The 4,755-nt window shown below is 38.3% G+C and overlaps 1 pseudogene; it reads right to left on the reverse strand.

Annotated features, from left to right (window-relative positions):
* Positions 1 to 3,073: 3,073 nt before the first annotated feature.
* On the reverse strand, positions 3,074 to 4,151 carry LOC123333329 (annotated as a pseudogene).
* Between the last annotated feature and the right edge of the window lie 604 nt (positions 4,152 to 4,755).

Below are 4,755 nucleotides of genomic sequence, written 5' to 3' on the forward strand. Positions count from 1 at the left end.
TACTATGCACATGACATTGGATTAGTTATTAACAAGGAAACAAAAGAATGAGCAAATGGTCTAGCGCACAACACATATTTAAGTCACTGTATATCTAGATAGAAAGTGGTAAGTGCCACAACGCCAACACATATAAAATGCTATCACATAAAGGGGTGGGGGACTTCCCTGGTGGTCCAGTAGCCAAGACTCCATGCTTCTAATGCACGTAGTGTGGGTTCAGGCTTTAGTTGGCGAACTAAGATCCCACATGCTACAAGGCATGGTCAAAAAAAAGTGGGGGGTGGGGGTGGTCAAAAGAGGTGTTATTTGAGCTAGGCAGTAAAGATCATATAGGATTAAATGTGAGGCAAGGTGAGCAGCATATTCTAGGCCAGCACCATTCAACAGAACTTTCTGCAATGATGAAAATGTTCTGTATCTTCCCTGTGTAACATGGTAGATACTGGCCACATATGGCTACTGAGCATGTGAAAAGTTAACTCAGCAACTGCATGTCTCATGTCTGCATATTGGCCACTGCAATACTAGACCAAGAAACAAGCATTTAGCACAAGCAAAAGTATAGGATGGGAAGAATGGAAAGTACAGGGTTTGCATGAAAGGTAAAACAAGTTGTCTATTTTAGCTGAAATTGAGCACATAAGAAAATAAGTAAGAAATGATGTTTGGTAAAGCTGAGTAGGTCCAGATCATGAAAGATTTGAATTTGGGCCTTTATTTTTGGTTAATAAGGAGGTGGTGGTGGCTTCCAAGCTAGGAAGTGGTACGATCAGCCCTCTGCTATGGGAAGATTACACTGGCAGCTGTGGATGAGTGGAACTAGAAAGGATACAACATGGAATCAGAGAGACCACATACAGTGAGAATCTAGACAAGTTAATGAGAACCTGAACACTAGTTAATGAAGGACAGTGATAAAGGAAATGTAGTTAAGAAAAAAGGGAGAGAGATGGGAAATACATCATGAAAGTAGAAACAACAGAACTAAGAACTAATTAAAAGAGCCGGAGAGCAAGGAAAAAGAATGCATTTGGGGGAATAAAGAATAGAAGGGACTTCTTGGTGGTGTGGTGGATAAGAATCCACCTGCCAGTGCAGGGGGCACAGATTCGATCCCTCGTCCAGGAAGATTACACATGCCACAGAGCGGCTAAGCCCATTGGCCACAACTATGGAGCCCGTGCTCTTCAGCTGCGGAGCCCATGTGCTAAACAATTACTGAAGCCTGCATGCCCAGAGGCTATGCTCTACAAGAGAAGCCGCTGCAATGAGAAGGCCCGCATCCCGCAGTGAAAAGTAGTCCCTGCTCACCACAACTAGAGAAAGCCTGGGCTAAGCAACGAAGATCCAGGCCAGCAAAAATAAATACATAAATAAAATTAAAATGAAAAGAATGGAAGAAAAATTATAAGAGAAATAGATGGGGTGGTATAGTCGTATGATCTATACAGACATTCTGAGTTTTATTTTTGATATTTTGGATTTTAGGTACTAGTGTTAGAAATATATTTAAAGGGAAATGTTAGAATTAAAGAGAAATATTTTAAAATGTAGTAGAAATTTGGATTGGAACCTGTATGCAAATAGATCAGAAATCAGCTATCTACAGCCTTACAAACTATAAGACTCTTCTGACACAAATTAACCTTATAGTTTATCTGGCCTTCCACCTATTTTTTAAGTAAAGTTTTATTGGAATGCAGCTACTCTCATTTATTTACACATTATCTGCAGCTGCTTTGCTGTGTAAACGTCAAATAGTTTCAACAAATTGTTATGCCCACAAAGCCAACATTATTTACTACCTATCCCTTTACCAAATACATTTACTGGCCCTGATATAGATGGTAGGAATCACCAGAATGCATGAGATTCTAATAACTTTGCTATAGGAAATTCTATTATTCATTAGAATTCAAAAGTACTTTATTGACTATTATTATTTTTATATTGACACATCTATAGCAGTATTCAGAATGAAAACATACAGGCCTCCATGATCCTAAACAATCTCTTGGATAATCAAGAAAATAGTAAATGGTTCTCTATATAAAAATACTGTTCATTGTATTGTATTTTTGTCTAGATATTTGGAAATTGGTACTCCTTTCAAGGCTTATATTTGACTAACTGTTAATCATAGTATTTTATTAAGCAGAGCACTTCATTCTCTGTCTGTGACACACAATATATATTTTAAGCCATGTGAAGTTCTTACCTCATTAAAGTTTCCTCAATTCATGGAAAGTCAAATCAGAAGTACAAGTTTTAGGATCAAACTTGTGGGCCAAAGGACTATGGGCAGTTCTTTATATCTTACAGGGAGAATATATTTAAGTATTAGCATAATAAACAAATGAAAGAAGGAAGGGAAGGAAGGAAAAGGAAGGAAAGAGGGAAAAATACAAGGACTTCCCTGGTGGTCCAGTTAAGACTTCTCTCTCCAAAGCAGGGGATACGAGTTCAAGATCCCAGGTCTCATGGCCAAGAAAGCAAAACATAAAACAGAAACAATATTGTAACAGATTCAATAAAGACTTAAAAAGAAAAGAGGAAGAAATACAGGGATAAAAGAGAAAAGGAAGATTAATCTATGGTCTACAGCTGACCAGTTAAAAGCCTCTGTCACACACAGCGTATATCAGGGTGGCTATTGAATGCCTCAGATTCAGAGAAATAACAAATACCTTCAGAGTATAAGAAAAAATATGAGGAACAAAACCAAACAACAACAAAAAAGAAAATCATGGGGTATTGAAATAGTACAGAAAGTAGAAAGAAACTTCAAAATGTTACAATTAGTATGCCCAGAGGGATAAAATGTTTAATAAAATGAAACGATTAGGATAGGAATGAAAATGGAAATTTAAAGCATGCCAGCTGAATTAAGACATCTAACTAAAAGTTTGGAGAATAATATTAGGAAAATTTCCCCAAAAGTAAGCTTGTGACCTTTGACCAGCATCTCATTTCCCTCACTGCCAGACCCTGACGACCACCATCTACTGTTTCTATTAGGTTGGTGCCAAAGTAATTGCTATTTTTGACTGTGAATTTTAAATCATATAGCTAGGCCCCAGCACATCTTTATTAATTAACATAGGGAACCATTACAATCAACACATTTTTGCCGACAAGAAATAAGTTTGCTTATTCCTGTAGCATAAAAATCCATGCTTTGGGATTCTGTGAACTCTTGGAAAGCATTTTCTGCATTCTGCTGGTGGTTGTGGAAGCATTTTCCCAGCAAAAAAGTTCTCAAGATGCTTGAAGAAGTGGTAGTTGGTTGGTGAGAGGTCAGGTGAATATGCAGGATGAGGCAGAACTTCGTAGCCCAATTCATTCGCCTTTTTAAGCCTTGGTTGTGCCATGTGTGGTTGGGCGTTATGGTAGAGAAGAATTGGGCCCATTCCGTTGACCAATGCTGGCTGCAGGTATTTCAGTTTTCAGGGATTCTCATTGATTTGCTGAGCATAATTCTCAGATGTAATACTTTTGCCTGGATTCAGAAAACTATAGTGGATCAGACAGGCAGCAGACCACCAAACAGTGACCATGACCTTTTTTTGGTGCAGGTTTGGCTTTGGAAACTGCATTGGAGCTTCTTCTCAGTCCAGCCACTGAGCTTGTTGTTTCCAATTGTCATATACCATCCACTTTCATCGCACATCACAATCCAATCCAGAAATGGTTCATTGTTGTTGTGTACAAGAAAAGATGACACTTCAAAATTACAGTTTTTTTTTGTTTTTTTTTTTTTTTTCAAATTTTCAGTCAGCTCATGGGGCACCCACTTATCAAGCTTTTTCACCTTTCCAATTTGCCTCAAATGCTGAATGACTGTAGAAGAGTCAACGTTGAGTTCTTCAGTGTCTTCTTGTGTAGTTGTAAGAGGATCAGCTCCAGCTCTGATGATTGCGCTCCATCAGTCATTGTCAACTTTCAATCACCGGCCACTATGCTCCTCATCATCCTCAAGGCTCTCATCTCCTTTTGGAAAAATTCTTGAACCACTACTGCACCGTATGTTTGTTAGCAGTTCCTGGGCCAAATGCATTGTTGATATTGTGAATTGTCTCTGCTGCTTTATGACCCATTTTTAACTCGAATAAGAGAATTACTTGAATTTGCTTTTTGTGCAGCATCATTTCTATAGTCTAAAAAATATGAAATAAATAAAGTAAGTAGTTATTTCAGAGAATAACAAGGAGAGATAAGAAAGCATTCCTCAGTGATCAGTGCAAAGAAATAGAAGAAAATAATAAAATGGGAAAGACTACAGATCTCTTCAAGAAAATTAGAGATACCAAGGGGACATTTCATGCAAATATGGGCTCCATAAAGGACAGAAATGCTATGGACCTAACAGAAGCAGAAGACATTAAGAAGAGGTGGCAAGAATATACAGAAGTGTACAAAAAAGATCTTCACAACCCAGATAATCACTACGGTGTGATCACTCACCTAGAGCCAGACATCCTGGAATATGAAGTCAGGTGGGCCTTTGTTTGAAGCATCACTACAAACAACGCTAGTGGAGGTGATGGAATTCCAGTTGAGTTATTTCAAATCCTAAAAGATGATGCTATAAAAGTGCTGCACTCAATATGTCAGCAAATCTGGAAAACTCAGCAGTGGCCACAGGACTGGAAAAGGTCAGTTTTCATTCCAATCCCAAAGAAAGGCAATGCCAAAGAATGCTCAAACTACCGCACAATTGCACTCATCTCACACACTAGTATCCAGAGAAGG

The sequence above is a fragment of the Bubalus bubalis genome, chromosome 4 (assembly GCF_019923935.1).
Source record: "Bubalus bubalis isolate 160015118507 breed Murrah chromosome 4, NDDB_SH_1, whole genome shotgun sequence".
Lineage (NCBI taxonomy): Eukaryota > Metazoa > Chordata > Mammalia > Artiodactyla > Bovidae > Bubalus > Bubalus bubalis.